Source organism: Pseudophryne corroboree, chromosome 1 (assembly GCF_028390025.1).
Source record: "Pseudophryne corroboree isolate aPseCor3 chromosome 1, aPseCor3.hap2, whole genome shotgun sequence".
In the NCBI taxonomy this organism is placed as follows: Eukaryota; Metazoa; Chordata; class Amphibia; order Anura; family Myobatrachidae; genus Pseudophryne; species Pseudophryne corroboree.
In genome coordinates this window covers 886,532,501-886,551,707 of record NC_086444.1, presented here as the reverse complement: position 1 = coordinate 886,551,707, position 19,207 = coordinate 886,532,501, and the positions used below count along the sequence as shown (strand labels likewise).

General features: G+C 34.3%; 21 non-coding genes across 21 annotated transcripts; all 21 read right to left on the bottom strand.

Annotated features, from left to right (window-relative positions):
* Positions 1-382: 382 nt before the first annotated feature.
* Positions 383-455, bottom strand: TRNAK-UUU (transfer RNA lysine (anticodon UUU)). The gene has a single exon. It is a non-coding gene; the product is annotated as a tRNA-Lys (tRNA).
* A 1,881-nt stretch (positions 456-2,336) lies between these two features.
* On the bottom strand, positions 2,337-2,409 carry TRNAK-UUU (transfer RNA lysine (anticodon UUU)). Its single transcript has one exon. It is a non-coding gene; the product is annotated as a tRNA-Lys (tRNA).
* A 1,228-nt stretch (positions 2,410-3,637) lies between these two features.
* Positions 3,638-3,710, bottom strand: TRNAK-UUU (transfer RNA lysine (anticodon UUU)). The gene has a single exon. It is a non-coding gene; the product is annotated as a tRNA-Lys (tRNA).
* A 578-nt stretch (positions 3,711-4,288) lies between these two features.
* TRNAK-UUU (transfer RNA lysine (anticodon UUU)) lies at positions 4,289-4,361 on the bottom strand. Its single transcript has one exon. It is a non-coding gene; the product is annotated as a tRNA-Lys (tRNA).
* Positions 4,362-4,939: 578 nt separating this feature from the next.
* On the bottom strand, positions 4,940-5,012 carry TRNAK-UUU (transfer RNA lysine (anticodon UUU)). Its single transcript has one exon. It is a non-coding gene; the product is annotated as a tRNA-Lys (tRNA).
* Positions 5,013-6,243: 1,231 nt separating this feature from the next.
* TRNAK-UUU (transfer RNA lysine (anticodon UUU)) lies at positions 6,244-6,316 on the bottom strand. Its single transcript has one exon. It is a non-coding gene; the product is annotated as a tRNA-Lys (tRNA).
* Positions 6,317-6,894: 578 nt separating this feature from the next.
* On the bottom strand, positions 6,895-6,967 carry TRNAK-UUU (transfer RNA lysine (anticodon UUU)). Its single transcript has one exon. It is a non-coding gene; the product is annotated as a tRNA-Lys (tRNA).
* A 579-nt stretch (positions 6,968-7,546) lies between these two features.
* On the bottom strand, positions 7,547-7,619 carry TRNAK-UUU (transfer RNA lysine (anticodon UUU)). Its single transcript has one exon. It is a non-coding gene; the product is annotated as a tRNA-Lys (tRNA).
* Positions 7,620-8,197: 578 nt separating this feature from the next.
* TRNAK-UUU (transfer RNA lysine (anticodon UUU)) lies at positions 8,198-8,270 on the bottom strand. The gene has a single exon. It is a non-coding gene; the product is annotated as a tRNA-Lys (tRNA).
* A 1,231-nt stretch (positions 8,271-9,501) lies between these two features.
* Positions 9,502-9,574, bottom strand: TRNAK-UUU (transfer RNA lysine (anticodon UUU)). Its single transcript has one exon. It is a non-coding gene; the product is annotated as a tRNA-Lys (tRNA).
* A 578-nt stretch (positions 9,575-10,152) lies between these two features.
* TRNAK-UUU (transfer RNA lysine (anticodon UUU)) lies at positions 10,153-10,225 on the bottom strand. The gene has a single exon. It is a non-coding gene; the product is annotated as a tRNA-Lys (tRNA).
* A 579-nt stretch (positions 10,226-10,804) lies between these two features.
* TRNAK-UUU (transfer RNA lysine (anticodon UUU)) lies at positions 10,805-10,877 on the bottom strand. Its single transcript has one exon. It is a non-coding gene; the product is annotated as a tRNA-Lys (tRNA).
* A 578-nt stretch (positions 10,878-11,455) lies between these two features.
* TRNAK-UUU (transfer RNA lysine (anticodon UUU)) lies at positions 11,456-11,528 on the bottom strand. Its single transcript has one exon. It is a non-coding gene; the product is annotated as a tRNA-Lys (tRNA).
* Positions 11,529-12,105: 577 nt separating this feature from the next.
* On the bottom strand, positions 12,106-12,178 carry TRNAK-UUU (transfer RNA lysine (anticodon UUU)). The gene has a single exon. It is a non-coding gene; the product is annotated as a tRNA-Lys (tRNA).
* Positions 12,179-14,060: 1,882 nt separating this feature from the next.
* TRNAK-UUU (transfer RNA lysine (anticodon UUU)) lies at positions 14,061-14,133 on the bottom strand. Its single transcript has one exon. It is a non-coding gene; the product is annotated as a tRNA-Lys (tRNA).
* A 580-nt stretch (positions 14,134-14,713) lies between these two features.
* On the bottom strand, positions 14,714-14,786 carry TRNAK-UUU (transfer RNA lysine (anticodon UUU)). The gene has a single exon. It is a non-coding gene; the product is annotated as a tRNA-Lys (tRNA).
* Positions 14,787-15,365: 579 nt separating this feature from the next.
* On the bottom strand, positions 15,366-15,438 carry TRNAK-UUU (transfer RNA lysine (anticodon UUU)). Its single transcript has one exon. It is a non-coding gene; the product is annotated as a tRNA-Lys (tRNA).
* A 578-nt stretch (positions 15,439-16,016) lies between these two features.
* Positions 16,017-16,089, bottom strand: TRNAK-UUU (transfer RNA lysine (anticodon UUU)). The gene has a single exon. It is a non-coding gene; the product is annotated as a tRNA-Lys (tRNA).
* Positions 16,090-16,667: 578 nt separating this feature from the next.
* On the bottom strand, positions 16,668-16,740 carry TRNAK-UUU (transfer RNA lysine (anticodon UUU)). Its single transcript has one exon. It is a non-coding gene; the product is annotated as a tRNA-Lys (tRNA).
* Positions 16,741-17,319: 579 nt separating this feature from the next.
* Positions 17,320-17,392, bottom strand: TRNAK-UUU (transfer RNA lysine (anticodon UUU)). The gene has a single exon. It is a non-coding gene; the product is annotated as a tRNA-Lys (tRNA).
* Positions 17,393-18,622: 1,230 nt separating this feature from the next.
* Positions 18,623-18,695, bottom strand: TRNAK-UUU (transfer RNA lysine (anticodon UUU)). Its single transcript has one exon. It is a non-coding gene; the product is annotated as a tRNA-Lys (tRNA).
* Between the last annotated feature and the right edge of the window lie 512 nt (positions 18,696-19,207).

Below are 19,207 nucleotides of genomic sequence, written 5' to 3'. Positions count from 1 at the left end.
GTATCACCTCACTTCAATAATCACATTCAATTATTTTTGTCAAAGAGGTTTGATTTATTACTTGTCTAATTTAATCACTGTGTGCCTATCAAAGAAGGATGGATTTGAGTTCCTGATGAAACAAAGTCTTTAGAACTGACATGTAGTGATACTACGTTGTGATGACTATATTACTAGATGCCAATAATGTGTGCCTATTGAAGAGTGATAAAGTCCATTCTTAATATTCTACAGAATCTTTCCAATCTATACACCTTCCCATTGATTAATGAACATAATTAGCATCAACAATTAAAAGATGGCTGCCTGCAGGAATGGATAATTTTAAACTCTGCAAAATTGTCCATTTCACAAACAAAAACACCATTGTTTAAAAGACACTCGCATGAACAGGGACTTGAACCCTGGACCCTCAGATTAAAAGTCTGATGCTCTACCGACTGAGCTATCCAGGCTCTGAGTGCTGTAGTTGCCATATTGGAAACTGCTCGAAATATATAAAACATGACAATTTGCTGTGCAATTACAAAAATGTGGAAAAATATATATGTGTTACTGCAATCATGAACTGAAAGACTTGGCTTGTAGGGTCTCTTGATGAAATATATTTTAGTTTCCTCTGTGTTTAAGATGTAAATCCTTAGATTCGTTAAGTATCACCTTACTTCAATAATCACATTCAATTATTTTTGTCAAAGAGGATTGATTTATTACTTGTCTAATTTAATCACTGTGTGCCTATCAAAGAAGGATGGATTTGAGTTCCTGATGAAACAAAGTCTTTAGAACTGACATGTAGTGATACTACTTTGTGATGACTATATTACTAGATGCCAATAATGTGTGCCTATTGAAGAGTGATAAAGTCCATTCTTAATATTCTAAAGAATCTCTCCAATCTATACACCTTCCCATTGAATAATGAACATAATCAGCATCAACAATTAAAAGATGGCTGCCTGCAGGAATGGATGATTTTAAACTCTGCAAAATTGTCCATTTCACAAACAAAAACACCATTGTTTAAAAGACACTCGCCTGAACAGGGACTTGAACCCTGGACCCTCAGATTAAAAGTCTGATGCTCTACTGACTGAGTTATCCAGGCTCTGAGCACTGAAGTTGCCATATTGGAAACTGCTCGAAATATATAAAACATGACAATTTGCTGTGCAATTAAAAATGTGGAAAAATATATGTGTTACTGCTATCATGAACTGAAAGACTTGGCTTGTAGGGTCTCTTGATGAAATATATTTTAGTTTCCTCTGTGTTTAAGATGTAAATCCTTAGATTCGTTAAGTATCACCTTACTTCAATAATCACATTCAATTATTTTTGTCAAAGAGGTTTGATTTATTACTTGTCTAATTTAATCACTGTGTGCCTATCAAAGAAGAATGGATTTGAGTTCCTGATGAAATAAAGTCTTTAGAACTGACATGTAGCGATACTACTTTGTGATGATTATATTACTAGATGCCAATATTGTGTGCCTATTGAAGAGTGATAAAGTCCATTCTTAATATTCTACAGAATCTTTCCAATCTATTCACTTTCCCATTGAATAATGAACATAATCAGCATCAACAATTAAAAGATGGCTGCCTGCAGGAATGGATCATTTTAAACTCTGCAAAATTGTCCATTTCACAAACAAAAACACCATTGTTTAAAAGACACTCGCCTGAACAGGGACTTGAACCTATGACCCTCAGCTTAAAAGTCTGATGCTCTACCGACTGAGCTATCCAGGCTCTGAGCACTGAAGTTGCCATATTGGAAACTGCTCGAAATATATAAAACATGACAATTTGCTGTGCAATTACAAAAAATGTGGAAAAATATATGTGTTACTGCAATCATGAACTGAAAGACTTAGCTTGTAGGGTATCTTGATGAAATATATTTTAGTTTCCTCTGTGTTTAAGTTGTAAATCCTTAGATGCTTTAAGTATCACCTCACTTCAATAATCACATTCAATTATTTTTGTCAAAGAGGATTGATTTATTACTTGTCTAATTTAATCACTGTGTGCCTATCAAAGAAGGATGGATTTGAGTTCCTGATGAAACAAAGTCTTTAGAACTGACATGTAGTGATACTACTTTGTGATGACTATATTACTAGATGCCAATAGTGTGTGCCTATTGAAGAGTGATAAACTCCATTCTTAATATTCTAAAGAATCTCTCCAATCTATACACCTTCCCATTGAATAATGAACATAATCAGCATCAACAATTAAAAGATGGCTGGCTGCAGGAATGGATGATTTTAAACTCTGCAAAATTGTCCATTTCACAAACAAAAACACCATTGTTTAAAAGACACTCGCCTGAACAGGGACTTGAACCCTGGACCCTCAGATTAAAAGTCTGATGCTCTACCGACTGAGCTATCCAGGCTCTGAGCACTGAAGTTGCCATATTGGAAACTGCTCGAAATATATAATACATGACAATTTGCTGTGCAATTAAAAATGTGGAAAAATATATGTGTTACTGCTATCATGAACTGAAAGACTTGGCTTGTAGGGTCTCTTGATGAAATATATTTTAGTTTCCTCTGTGTTTAAGATGTAAATCCTTAGATTCGTTAAGTATCACCTTACTTCAATAATCACATTCAATTATTTTTGTCAAAGAGGTTTGATTTATTACTTGTCTAATTTAATCACTGTGTGCCTATCAAAGAAGGATGGATTTGAGTTCCTGATGAAATAAAGTCTTTAGAACTGACATGTAGCGATACTACTGTGTGATGATTATATTACTAGATGCCAATAATGTGTGCCTATTGAAGAGTGATAAAGTCCATTCTTAATATTCTACAGAATCTTTCCAATCTATACACCTTCCTATTGAATAATGAACATAATCAGCATCAACAATTAAAAAATGGCTGCCTGCAGGAATGGATGATTTTAAACTCTGCAAAATTGTATATTTCACAAACAAAAACACCATTGTTTAAAAGACACTCGCCTGAACAGGGACTTGAACCCTGGACCCTCAGATTAAAAGTCTGATGCTCTACTGACTGAGCTATCCAGGATCTGAGCACTGAAACTGTCATATTGGAAACTGCTCGAAATAAATAATACATGACAATTTGCTGTGCAATTACAAAAAATGTGGAAAAATATATGTGTTACTGCTATCATGAACTGAAAGACTTGGCTTGTAGGGTCTCTTGATGAAATATATTTTAGTTTCCTCTGTGTTTAAGTTGTAAATCCTTAGATGCTTTAAGTATCACCTCACTTCAATAATCACATTCAATTATTTTTGTCAAAGAGGTTTGATTTATTACTTGTCTAATTTAATCACTGTGTGCCTATCAAAGAAGGATGGATTTGAGTTCCTGATGAAACAAAGTCTTTAGAACTGACATGTAGTGATACTACGTTGTGATGACTATATTACTAGATGCCAATAATGTGTGCCTATTGAAGAGTGATAAAGTCCATTCTTAATATTCTAAAGAATCTCTCCAATCTATACACCTTCCCATTGAATAATGAACATAATCAGCATCAACAATTAAAAGATGGCTGCCTGCAGGAATGGATCATTTTAAACTCTGCAATATTGTCCACTTCACAAACAAAAACACCATTGTTTAAAAGACACTCGCCTGAACAGGGACTTGAACCCTGGACTCTCAGATTAAAAGTCTGATGCTCTACCGACTGAGCTATCCAGGCTCTGAGCGCTGAAATTGCCATATTGGAAACTGCTCAAATATATAAAACATGACAATTTGCTGTGCAATTACAAAAAATGTGGAAAAATATATGTGTTACTGCAATCATGAACTGAAAGACTTGGCTTGTAGGGTCTCTTGATGAAATATATTTTAGTTTCCTCTGTGTTTAAGATGTAAATCCTTAGATTCGTTAAGTATCACCTTACTTCAATAATCACATTCAATTATTTTTGTCAAAGAGGTTTGATTTATTACTTGTCTAATTTAATCACTGTGTGCCTATCAAAGAAGGATGGATTTGAGTTCCTGATGAAATAAAGTCTTTAGAACTGACATGTAGCGATACTACTTTGTAATGACTATATTACTAGATGCCAATAATGTGTGCCTATTGAAGAGTGATAAAGTCCATTCTTAATATTCTAAAGAATCTCTCCAATCTATACACCTTCCCATTGAATAATGAACATAATCAGCATCAACAATTAAAAGATGGCTGCCTGCAGGAATGGATCATTTTAAACTCTGCAAAATTGTCCACTTCACAAACAAAAACACCATTGTTTAAAAGACACTCGCCTGAACAGGGACTTGAACCCTGGACCCTCAGATTAAAAGTCTGATGCTCTACCGACTGAGCTATCCAGGCTCTGAGCGCTGAAGTTGCCATATTGGAAACTGCTCAAATATATAAAACATGACAATTTGCTGTGCAATTACAAAAAATGTGGAAAAATATATGTGTTACTGCAATCATGAACTGAAAGACTTGGCTTGTAGGGTCTCTTGATGAAATATATTTTAGTTTCCTCTGTGTTTAAGATGTAAATCCTTAGATTCGTTAAGTATCACCTTACTTCAATAATCACATTCAATTATTTTTGTCAAAGAGGTTTGATTTATTACTTGTCTAATTTAATCACTGTGTGCCTATCAAAGAAGGATGGATTTGAGTTCCTGATGAAACAAAGTCTTTAGAACTGACATGTAGTGATACTACTTTGTGATGATTATATTACTAGATGCCAATAATGTGTGCCTATTGAAGAGTGATAAAGTCCATTCTTAATATTCTAAAGAATCTCTCCAATCTATACACCTTCCCATTGAATAATGAACATAATCAGCATCAACAATTAAAAGATGGCTGCCTGCAGGAATGGATGATTTTAAACTCTGCAAAACTGTCCATTTCACAAACAAAAACACCATTGTTTAAAAGACACTCGCCTGAACAGGGACTTGAACCCTGGACCCTCAGATTAAAAGTCTGATGCTCTACCGACTGAGCTATCCAGGCTCTGAGCACTGAAGTTACCATATTGGAAACTGCTCGAAATATATAAAACATGACAATTTGCTGTGCAATTACAAAAAATGTGGAAAAATATATGTGTTACTGCTATCATGAACTAAAAGACTTGGCTTGTATGGTCTCTTGATGAAATATATTTTAGTTTCCTCTGTGTTTAAGATGTAAATCCTTAGATTCGTTAAGTATCACCTTACTTCAATAATCACATTCAATTATTTTTGTCAAAGAGGTTTGATTTATTACTTGTCTAATTTAATCACTGTGTGCCTATCAAAGAAAGATGGATTTGAGTTCCTGATGAAATAAAGTCTTTAGAACTGACATGTAGCGATACTACTTTGTGATGATTATATTACTAGATGCCAATAATGTGTGCCTATTGAAGAGTGATAAAGTCCATTCTTAATATTCTACAGAATCTTTCCAATCTATTCACCTTCCCATTGAATAATGAACATAATCAGCATCAACAATTAATAGATGGCTGCCTGCAGGAATGGATAATTTTAAACTCTGCAAAATTGTCCATTTCACAAACAAAAACACCATTGTTTAAAAGACACTCGTCTGAACAGGGACTTGAATCCTGGACCCTCAGATTAAAAGTCTGATGCTCTACAGACAGAGCTATCCAGGCTCTGAGTGCTGAAGTTGCCATTTTGGAAACTGCTTGAAATATATAAAACATGACAATTTGCTGTGCAAATACAAACAATGTGGATAAATATATGTGTTACTGCTATCATGAACTGAAAGACTTGGCTTGTAGGGTCTCTTGATGAAATATATTTTAGTTTCCTCTGTGTTTAAGATGTAAATCCTTAGATTCGTTAAGTATCAGCTTACTTCAATAATCACATTCAATTATTTTTGTCAAAGAGGTTTGATTTATTACTTGTCTAATTTAATCACTGTGTGCCTATCAAAGAAGGATGGATTTGAGTTCCTGATGAAATAAAGTCTTTAGAACTGACATGTAGCGATACTACTTTGTAATGACTATATTACTAGATGCCAATAATGTGTGCCTATTGAAGAGTGATAAAGTCCATTCTTAATATTCTAAAGAATCTCTCCAATCTATACACCTTCCCATTGAATAATGAACATAATCAGCATCAACAATTAAAAGATGGCTGCCTGCAGGAATGGATCATTTTAAACTCTGCAAAATTGTCCACTTCACAAACAAAAACACCATTGTTTAAAAGACACTCGCCTGAACAGGGACTTGAACCCTGGAGCCTCAGATTAAAAGTCTGATGTTCTACCGACTGAGCTATCCAGGCTCTGAGCGCTGAAGTTGCCATATTGGAAACTGCTCAAATATATAAAACATGACAATTTGCTGTGCAATTACAAAAAATGTGGAAAAATATATGTGTTACTGCAATCATGAACTGAAAGACTTGGCTTGTAGGGTCTCTTGATGAAATATATTTTAGTTTCCTCAGTGTTTAAGATGTAAATCCTTAGATTCGTTAAGTATCACCTTACTTCAATAATCACATTCAATTATTTTTGTCAAAGAGGTTTGATTTATTACTTGTCTAATTTAATCACTGTGTGCCTATCAAAGAAGGATGGATTTGAGTTCCTGATGAAATAAAGTCTTTAGAACTGACATGTAGCGATACTACTTTGTGATGATTATATTACTAGATGCCAATAATGTGTGCCTATTGAAGAGTGATAAAGTCCATTCTTAATATTCTACAGAATCTTTCCAATCTATACACCTTCCCATTGATTAATGAACATAATCAGCATCAACAATTAAAAGATGGCTGCCTACAGGAATGGATAATTTTAAACTCTGCAAAATTGTCCATTTCACAAACAAAAACACCATTGTTTAAAAGACACTTGCATGAACAGGGACTTGAACCCTGGACCCTCAGATTAAAAGTCTGATGCTCTACCGACTGAGCTATCCAGGCTCTGAGCACTGAAGTTGCCATATTGGAAACTGCTCGAAATATATAATACATGACAATTTGCAGTGCAATTACAAAAAATGTGGAAAAATATATGTGTTACTGCTATCATGAACTGAAAGACTTGGCTTGTAGGGTCTCTTGATGAAATATATTTTAGTTTCCTCTGTGTTTAAGATGTAAATCCTTAGATTCGTTAAGTATCACCTTACTTCAATAATCACATTCAATTATTTTTGTCAAAGAGGTTTGATTTATTACTTGTCTAATTTAATCACTGTGTGCCTATCAAAGAAGGATGGATTTGAGTTCCTGATGAAATAAAGTCTTTAGAACTGACATGTAGCGATACTACTTTGTAATGACTATATTACTAGATGCCAATAATGTGTGCCTATTGAAGAGTGATAAAGTCCATTCTTAATATTCTAAAGAATCTCTCCAATCTATACACCTTCCCATTGAATAATGAACATAATCAGCATCAACAATTAAAAGATGGCTGCCTGCAGGAATGGATCATTTTAAACTCTGCAAAATTGTCCACTTCACAAACAAAAACACCATTGTTTAAAAGACACTCACCTGAACAGGGACTTGAACCCTGGACCCTCAGATTAAAAGTCTGATGTTCTACCGACTGAGCTATCCAGGCTCTGAGCGCTGAAGTTGCCATATTGGAAACTGCTCAAATATATAAAACATGACAATTTGCTGTGCAATTACAAAAAATGTGGAAAAATATATGTGTTACTGCAATCATGAACTGAAAGACTTGGCTTGTAGGGTCTCTTGATGAAATATATTTTAGTTTCCTCTGTGTTTAAGATGTAAATCCTTAGATTCGTTAAGTATCACCTTACTTCAATAATCACATTCAATTATTTTTGTCAAAGAGGTTTGATTTATTACTTGTCTAATTTAATCACTGTGTGCCTATCAAAGAAGGATGGATTTGAGTTCCTGATGAAACAAAGTCTTTAGAACTGACATGTAGTGATACTACTTTGTGATGATTATATTACTAGATGCCAATAATGTGTGCCTATTGAAGAGTGATAAAGTCCATTCTTAATATTCTAAAGAATCTCTCCAATCTATACACCTTCCCATTGAATAATGAACATAATCAGCATCAACAATTAAAAGATGGCTGCCTGCAGGAATGGATGATTTTAAACTCTGCAAAACTGTCCATTTCACAAACAAAAACACCATTGTTTAAAAGACACTCGCCTGAACAGGGACTTGAACCCTGGACCCTCAGATTAAAAGTCTGATGCTCTACCGACTGAGCTATCCAGGCTCTGAGCACTGAAGTTACCATATTGGAAACTGCTCGAAATATATAAAACATGACAATTTGCTGTGCAATTACAAAAAATGTGGAAAAATATATGTGTTACTGCTATCATGAACTAAAAGACTTGGCTTGTATGGTCTCTTGATGAAATATATTTTAGTTTCCTCTGTGTTTAAGATGTAAATCCTTAGATTCGTTAAGTATCACCTTACTTCAATAATCACATTCAATTATTTTTGTCAAAGAGGTTTGATTTATTACTTGTCTAATTTAATCACTGTGTGCCTATCAAAGAAAGATGGATTTGAGTTCCTGATGAAATAAAGTCTTTAGAACTGACATGTAGCGATACTACTTTGTGATGATTATATTACTAGATGCCAATAATGTGTGCCTATTGAAGAGTGATAAAGTCCATTCTTAATATTCTACAGAATCTTTCCAATCTATTCACCTTCCCATTGAATAATGAACATAATCAGCATCAACAATTAATAGATGGCTGCCTGCAGGAATGGATAATTTTAAACTCTGCAAAATTGTCCATTTCACAAACAAAAACACCATTGTTTAAAAGACACTCGTCTGAACAGGGACTTGAATCCTGGACCCTCAGATTAAAAGTCTGATGCTCTACAGACAGAGCTATCCAGGCTCTGAGTGCTGAAGTTGCCATTTTGGAAACTGCTTGAAATATATAAAACATGACAATTTGCTGTGCAAATACAAACAATGTGGATAAATATATGTGTTACTGCTATCATGAACTGAAAGACTTGGCTTGTAGGGTCTCTTGATGAAATATATTTTAGTTTCCTCTGTGTTTAAGATGTAAATCCTTAGATTCGTTAAGTATCAGCTTACTTCAATAATCACATTCAATTATTTTTGTCAAAGAGGTTTGATTTATTACTTGTCTAATTTAATCACTGTGTGCCTATCAAAGAAGGATGGATTTGAGTTCCTGATGAAATAAAGTCTTTAGAACTGACATGTAGCGATACTACTTTGTAATGACTATATTACTAGATGCCAATAATGTGTGCCTATTGAAGAGTGATAAAGTCCATTCTTAATATTCTAAAGAATCTCTCCAATCTATACACCTTCCCATTGAATAATGAACATAATCAGCATCAACAATTAAAAGATGGCTGCCTGCAGGAATGGATCATTTTAAACTCTGCAAAATTGTCCACTTCACAAACAAAAACACCATTGTTTAAAAGACACTCGCCTGAACAGGGACTTGAACCCTGGAGCCTCAGATTAAAAGTCTGATGTTCTACCGACTGAGCTATCCAGGCTCTGAGCGCTGAAGTTGCCATATTGGAAACTGCTCAAATATATAAAACATGACAATTTGCTGTGCAATTACAAAAAATGTGGAAAAATATATGTGTTACTGCAATCATGAACTGAAAGACTTGGCTTGTAGGGTCTCTTGATGAAATATATTTTAGTTTCCTCAGTGTTTAAGATGTAAATCCTTAGATTCGTTAAGTATCACCTTACTTCAATAATCACATTCAATTATTTTTGTCAAAGAGGTTTGATTTATTACTTGTCTAATTTAATCACTGTGTGCCTATCAAAGAAGGATGGATTTGAGTTCCTGATGAAATAAAGTCTTTAGAACTGACATGTAGCGATACTACTTTGTGATGATTATATTACTAGATGCCAATAATGTGTGCCTATTGAAGAGTGATAAAGTCCATTCTTAATATTCTACAGAATCTTTCCAATCTATACACCTTCCCATTGATTAATGAACATAATCAGCATCAACAATTAAAAGATGGCTGCCTACAGGAATGGATAATTTTAAACTCTGCAAAATTGTCCATTTCACAAACAAAAACACCATTGTTTAAAAGACACTTGCATGAACAGGGACTTGAACCCTGGACCCTCAGATTAAAAGTCTGATGCTCTACCGACTGAGCTATCCAGGCTCTGAGCACTGAAGTTGCCATATTGGAAACTGCTCGAAATATATAATACATGACAATTTGCAGTGCAATTACAAAAAATGTGGAAAAATATATGTGTTACTGCTATCATGAACTGAAAGACTTGGCTTGTAGGGTCTCTTGATGAAATATATTTTAGTTTCCTCTGTGTTTAAGATGTAAATCCTTAGATTCGTTAAGTATCACCTTACTTCAATAATCACATTCAATTATTTTTGTCAAAGAGGTTTGATTTATTACTTGTCTAATTTAATCACTGTGTGCCTATCAAAGAAGGATGGATTTGAGTTCCTGATGAAATAAAGTCTTTAGAACTGACATGTAGCGATACTACTTTGTAATGACTATATTACTAGATGCCAATAATGTGTGCCTATTGAAGAGTGATAAAGTCCATTCTTAATATTCTAAAGAATCTCTCCAATCTATACACCTTCCCATTGAATAATGAACATAATCAGCATCAACAATTAAAAGATGGCTGCCTGCAGGAATGGATCATTTTAAACTCTGCAAAATTGTCCACTTCACAAACAAAAACACCATTGTTTAAAAGACACTCACCTGAACAGGGACTTGAACCCTGGACCCTCAGATTAAAAGTCTGATGTTCTACCGACTGAGCTATCCAGGCTCTGAGCGCTGAAGTTGCCATATTGGAAACTGCTCAAATATATAAAACATGACAATTTGCTGTGCAATTACAAAAAATGTGGAAAAATATATGTGTTACTGCAATCATGAACTGAAAGACTTGGCTTGTAGGGTCTCTTGATGAAATATATTTTAGTTTCCTCTGTGTTTAAGATGTAAATCCTTAGATTCGTTAAGTATCACCTTACTTCAATAATCACATTCAATTATTTTTGTCAAAGAGGTTTGATTTATTACTTGTCTAATTTAATCACTGTGTGCCTATCAAAGAAGGATGGATTTGAGTTCCTGATGAAATAAAGTCTTTAGAACTGACATGTAGCGATACTACTTTGTGATGATTATATTACTAGATGCCAATAATGTGTGCCTATTGAAGAGTGATAAAGTCCATTCTTAATATTCTACAGAATCTTTCCAATCTATACACCTTCCCATTGAATAATGAACATAATCAGCATCAACAATTAAAAGATGGCTGCCTGCAGGAATGGATAATTTTAAACTCTGCAAAATTGTCCACTTCACAAACAAAAACACCATTGTTTAAAAGACACTCGCCTGAACAGGGACTTGAACCCTGGAGCCTCAGATTAAAAGTCTGATGCTCTACCGACTGAGCTATCCAGGCTCTGAGCGCTGAAGTTGCCATATTGGAAACTGCTCAAATATATAAAACATGACAATTTGCTGTGCAATTACAAAAAATGTGGAAAAATATATGTGTTACTGCAATCATGAACTGAAAGACTTGGCTTGTAGGGTCTCTTGATGAAATATATTTTAGTTTCCTCTGTGTTTAAGATGTAAATCCTTAGATTCGTTAAGTATTACCTTACTTCAATAATCACATTCAATTATTTTTGTCAAAGAGGTTTGATTTATTACTTGTCTAATTTAATCACTGTGTGCCTATCAAAGAAGGATGGATTTGAGTTCCTGATGAAATAAAGTCTTTAGAACTGACATGTAGTGATACTACTTTGTGATGATTATATTACTAGATGCCAATAATGTGTGCCTATTGAAGAGTGATAAAGTCCATTCTTAATATTCTAAAGATTCTCTCCAATCTATACACCTTCCCATTGAATAATGAACATAATCAGCATCAACAATTAAAAGATGGCTGCCTGCAGGAATGGATGATTTTAACTCTGCAAAACTGTCCATTTCACAAACAAAAACACCATTGTTTAAAAGACACTCGCCTGAACAGGGACTTGAACCCTGGACCCTCAGATTAAAAGTCTGATGCTCTACCGACTGAGCTATCCAGGCTCTGAGCACTGAAGTTGCCATATTGGAAACTGCTCGAAATATATAAAACATGACAATTTGCTGTGCAATTACAAAAAATGTGGAAAAATATATGTGTTACTGCTATCATGAAGTAAAAGACTTGGCTTGTATGGTCTCTTGATGAAATATATTTTAGTTTCCTCTGTGTTTAAGATGTAAATCCTTAGATTCGTTAAGTATCACCTTACTTCAATAATCACATTCAATTATTTTTGTCAAAGAGGTTTGATTTATTACTTGTCTAATTTAATCACTGTGTGCCTATCAAAGAAAGATGGATTTGAGTTCCTGATGAAATAAAGTCTTTAGAACTGACATGTAGCGATACTACTTTGTGATGATTATATTACTAGATGCCAATAATGTGTGCCTATTAAAGAGTGATAAAGTCCATTCTTAATATTCTACAGAATCTTTCCAATCTATTCACCTTCCCATTGAATAATGAACATAATCAGCATCAACAATTAATAGATGGCTGCCTGCAGGAATGGATAATTTTAAACTCTGCAATATTGTCCACTTCACAAACAAAAACACCATTGTTTAAAAGACACTCGCCTGAACAGGGACTTGAAGCCTGGACCCTCAGATTAAAAGTCTGATGCGCTACCGACTGAGCTATCCAGGCTCTGAGCGCTGAAGATGCCATATTGGAAACTGCTCAAATATATAAAACATGACAATTTGCTGTGCAATTACAAAAAATGTGGAAAAATATATGTGTTACTGCAATCATGAACTGAAAGACTTGGCTTGTAGGGTCTCTTGATGAAATATATTTTAGTTTCCTCTGTGTTTAAGATGTAAATCCTTAGATTCGTTAAGTATCACCTTACTTCAATAATCACATTCAATTATTTTTGTCAAAGAGGTTTGATTTATTACTTGTCTAATTTAATCACTGTGTGCCTATCAAAGAAGGATGGATTTGAGTTCCTGATGAAATAAAGTCTTTAGAACTGACATGTAGCGATACTACTTTGTGATGATTATATTACTAGATGCCAATAATGTGTGCCTATTGAAGAGTGATAAAGTCCATTCTTAATATTCTACAGAATCTTTCCAATCTATACACCTTCCCATTGATTAATGAACATAATCAGCATCAACAATTAAAAGATGGCTGCCTACAGGAATGGATAATTTTAAACTCTGCAAAATTGTCCATTTCACAAACAAAAACACCATTGTTTAAAAGACACTTGCATGAACAGGGACTTGTACCCTGGACCCTCAGATTAAAAGTCTGATGCTCTACCGACTGAGCTATCCAGGCTCTGAGCACTGAAGTTGCCATATTGGAAACTGCTCGAAATATATAATACATGACAATTTGCAGTGCAATTACAAAAAATGTGGAAAAATATATGTGTTACTGCTATCATGAACTGAAAGACTTGGCTTGTAGGGTCTCTTGATGAAATATATTTTAGTTTCCTCTGTGTTTAAGATGTAAATCCTTAGATTCGTTAAGTATCACCTTACTTCAATAATCACATTCAATTATTTTTGTCAAAGAGGTTTGATTTATTACTTGTCTAATTTAATCACTGTGTGCCTATCAAAGAAGGATGGATTTGAGTTCCTGATGAAATAAAGTCTTTAGAACTGACATGTAGCGATACTACTTTGTGATGATTATATTACTAGATGCCAATAATGTGTGCCTATTGAAGAGTGATAAAGTCCATTCTTAATATTCTACAGAATCTTTCCAATCTATACACCTTCCCATTGATTAATGAACATAATTAGCATCAACAATTAAAAGATGGCTGCCTACAGGAATGGATAATTTTAAACTCTGCAAAATTGTCCATTTCACAAACAAAAACACCATTGTTTAAAAGACACTCGCATGAACAGGGACTTGAACCCTGGACCCTCAGATTAAAAGTCTGATGCTCTACCGACTGAGCTATCCAGGCTCTGTGTGCTGTAGTTGCCATATTGGAAACTGCTCGAAATATATAAAACATGACAATTTGCTGTGCAATTACAAAAATGTGGAAAAATATATATGTGTTACTGCAATCATGAACTGAAAGACTTGGCTTATAGGGTCTCTTGATGAAATATATTTTAGTTTCCTCTGTGTTTAAGATGTAAATCCTTAGATTCGTTAAGTATCACCTTACTTCAATAATCACATTCAATTATTTTTGTCAAAGAGGATTGATTTATTACTTGTCTAATTTAATCACTGTGTGCCTATCAAAGAAGGATGGATTTGAGTTCCTGATGAAACAAAGTCTTTAGAACTGACATGTAGTGATACTACTTTGTGATGACTATATTACTAGATGCCAATAATGTGTGCCTATTGAAGAGTGATAAAGTCCATTCTTAATATTCTAAAGAATCTCTCCAATCTATACACCTTCCCATTGAATAATGAACATAATCAGCATCAACAATTAAAAGATGGCTGCCTGCAGGAATGGATCATTTTAAACTCTGCAATATTGTCCACTTTACAAACAAAAACACCATTGTTTAAAAGACACTCGCCTGAACAGGGACTTGAACCCTGGACCCTCAGATTAAAAGTCTGATGCTCTACCGACTGAGCTATCCAGGATCTGAGCACTGAAATTGTCATATTGGAAACTGCTCGAAATATATAATACATGACAATTTGCTGTGCAATTACAAAAAATGTGGAAAAATATATGTGTTACTGCTATCATGAACTGAAAGACTTGGCTTGTAGGGTCTCTTGATGAAATATATTTTAGTTTCCTCTGTGTTTAAGTTGTAAATCCTTAGATGCTTTAAGTATCACCTCACTTCAATAATCACATTCAATTATTTTTGTCAAAGAGGTTTGATTTATTACTTGTCTAATTTAATCACTGTGTGCCTATCAAAGAAGGATGGATTTGAGTTCCTGATGAAACAAAGTCTTTAGAACTGACATGTAGTGATACTACTTTGTGATGACTATATTACTAGATGCCAATAATGTGTGCCTATTGAAGAGTGATAAAGTCCATTCTTAATATTCTAAAGAATCTCTCCCATCTATACACCTTCCCATTGAATAATGAACATAATCAGCATCAACAATTAAAAGATGGCTGCCTGCAGGAATGGATCATTTTAAACTCTGCAAAATTGTCCACTTCACAAACAAAAACACCATTGTTTAAAAGACACTCGCCTGAACAGGGACTTGAACCCTGGACCCTCAGATTAAAAGTCTGATGCTCTACCGACTGAGCTATCCAGGCTCTGAGCGCTGAAGTTGCCATATTGGAAACTGCTCAAATATATAAAACATGACAATTTGCTGTGCAATTACAAAAAATGTGGAAAAATATATGTGTTACTGCAATCATGAACTGAAAGACTTGGCTTGTAGGGTCTCTTGATGAAATATATTTTAGTTTCCTCTGTGTTTAAGATGTAAATCCTTAGATTCGTTAAGTATCACCTTACTTCAATAATCACATTCAATTATTTTTGTCAAAGAGGTTTGATTTATTACTTGTCTAATTTAATCACTGTGTGCCTATCAAAGAAGGATGGATTTGAGTTCCTGATGAAACAAAGTCTTTAGAACTGACATGTAGTGATACTACGTTGTGATGACTATATTACTAGATGCCAATAATGTGTGCCTATTGAAGAGTGATAAAGTCCATTCTTAATATTCTAAAGAATCTCTCCAATCTATACACCTTCCCATTGAATAATGAACATAATCAGCATCAACAATTAAAAGATGGCTGCCTGCAGGAATGGATCATTTTAAACTCTGCAATATTGTCCACTTCACAAACAAAAACACCATTGTTTAAAAGACACTCGCCTGAACAGGGACTTGAACCCTGGACTCTCAGATTAAAAGTCTGATGCTCTACCGACTGAGCTATCCAGGCTCTGAGCGCTGAAATTGCCATATTGGAAACTGCTCAAATATATAAAACATGACAATTTGCTGTGCAATTACAAAAAATGTGGAAAAATATATGTGTTACTGCAATCATGAACTGAAAGACTTGGCTTGTAGGGTCTCTTGATGAAATATATTTTAGTTTCCTCTGTGTTTAAGATGTAAATCCTTAGATTCGTTAAGTATCACCTTACTTCAATAATCACATTCAATTATTTTTGTCAAAGAGGTTTGATTTATTACTTGTCTAATTTAATCACTGTGTGCCTATCAAAGAAGGATGGATTTGAGTTCCTGATGAAATAAAGTCTTTAGAACTGACATGTAGCGATACTACTGTGTGATGATTATATTACTAGATGCCAATAATGTGTGCCTATTGAAGAGTGATAAAGTCCATTCTTAATATTCTACAGAATCTTTCCAATCTATACACCTTCCTATTGAATAATGAACATAATCAGCATCAACAATTAAAAGATGGCTGCCTGCAGGAATGGATGATTTTAAACTCTGCAAAATTGTATATTTCACAAACAAAAACACCATTGTTTAAAAGACACTCGCCTGAACAGGGACTTGAACCCTGGACCCTCAGATTAAAAGTCTGATGCTCTACCAACTGAGCTATCCAGGATCTGAGCACTGAAGTTGCCATATTGGAAACTGCTCGAAATATATAAAACATGACAATTTGCTGTGCAATTACAAAAAATGTGGAAAAATATATGTGTTACTGCTATCATGAACTGAAAGACTTGGCTTGTAGGGTCTCTTGATGAAATATATTTTAGTTTCCTCTGTGTTTAAGTTGTAAATCCTTAGATGCTTTAAGTATCACCTCACTTCAATAATCACATTCAATTATTTTTGTCAAAGAGGTTTGATTTATTACTTGTCTAATTTAATCACTGTGTGCCTATCAAAGAAGGATGGATTTGAGTTCCTGATGAAACAAAGTCTTTAGAACTGACATGTAGTGATACTACTTTGTGATGACTATATTACTAGATGCCAATAATGTGTGCCTATTGAAGAGTGATAAAGTCCATTCTTAATATTCTAAAGAATCTCTCCCATCTATACACCTTCCCATTGAATAATGAACATAATCAGCATCAACAATTAAAAGATGGCTGCCTGCAGGAATGGATCTTTTTAAACTCTGCAAAATTGTCCACTTCACAAACAAAAACACCATTGTTTAAAAGACACTCGCCTGACCAGGGACTTGAACCCTGGACCCTCAGATTAAAAGTCTGATGTTCTACCGACTGAGCTATCCAGGCTCTGAGCGCTGAAGTTGCCATATTGGAAACTGCTCAAATATATAAAACATGACAATTTGCTGTGCAATTACAAAAAATGTGGAAAAATATATGTGTTACTGCAATCATGAACTGAAAGACTTGGCTTGTAGGGTCTCTTGATGAAATATATTTTAGTTTCCTCTGTGTTTAAGATGTAAATCCTTAGATTCGTTAAGTATCACCTTTCTTCAATAATCACATTCAATTATTTTTGTCAAAGAGGTTTGATTTATTACTTGTCTAATTTAATCACTGTGTGCCTATCAAAGAAAGATGGATTTGAGTTCCTGATGAAATAAAGTCTTTAGAACTGACATGTAGCGATACTACTTTGTGATGATTATATTACTAGATGCCAATAATGTGTGCCTATTGAAGAGTGATAAAGTCCATTCTTAATATTCTACAGAATCTTTCCAATCTATTCACCTTCCCATTGAATAATGAACATAATCAGCATCAACAATTAATAGATGGCTGCCTGCAGGAATGGATAATTTTAAACTCTGCAAAATTGTCCATTTCACAAACAAAAACACCATTGTTTAAAAGACACTCGCCTGAACAGGGACTTGAACCCTGGACCCTCAGATTAAAAGTATGACGCTCTACTGACTGAGCTATCCAGGCTCTGAGTGCTGAAGTTGCCATATTGGAAACTGCGTGAAATATATAAAACATGACAATTTGCTGTGCAAATACAAAAAATGTGGATAAATATATGTGTTACTGCTATCATGAACTGAAAGACTTGGCTTGTAGGGTCTCTTGATGAAATATATTTTAGTTTCCTCTGTGTTTAAGATGTAAATCCTTAGATTCGTTAAGTATCACCTTACTTCAATAATCACATTCAATTATTTTTGTCAAAGAGGTTTGATTTATTACTTGTCTAATTTAATCACTGTGTGCCTATCAAAGAAGGATGGATTTGAGTTCCTGATGAAATAAAGTCTTTAGAACTGACATGTAGCGATACTACTGTGTGATGATTATATTACTAGATGCCAATAATGTGTGCCTATTGAAGAGTGATAAAGTCCATTCTTAATATTCTACAGAATCTTTCCAATCTATACACCTTCCCATTGAATAATGAACATAATCAGCATCAACAATTAAAAGATGGCTGCCTACAGGAATGGATAATTTTAAACTCTGCAAAATTGTCCATTTCACAAACAAAAACACCATTGTTTAAAAGACACTCGTATGAACAGGGACTTGAACCCTGGACCCTCAGATTAAAAGTCTGATGCTCTACCGACTGAGCTATCCAGGCTCTGAGTGCTGAAGTTGCCATATTGGAAACTGCTTGAAATATATAAAACATGACAATTTGCTGTGCAAATACAAAAAATGTGGATAAATATATGTGTTACTGCTATCATGAACTGAAAGACTTGGCTTGTAGGGTCTCTTGATGAAATATATTTTAGTTTCCTCTGTGTTTAAGATGTAAATCCTTAGATTCGTTAAGTATCACCTTACTTCAATAATCACATTCAATTATTTTTGTCAAAGAGGTTTGATTTATTACTTGTCTAATTTAATCACTGTGTGCCTATCAAAGAAGGATGGATTTGAGTTCCTGATGAAATAAAGTCTTTAGAACTGACATGTAGCGATACTACTTTGTGATGACTATATTACTAGATGCCAATAATGTGTGCCTATTGAAGAGTGATAAAGTCCATTCTTAATATTCTAAAGAATCTCTCCAATCTATACACCTTCCCATTGAATAATGAACATAATCAGCATCAACAATTAAAAGATGGCTGCCTGCAGGAA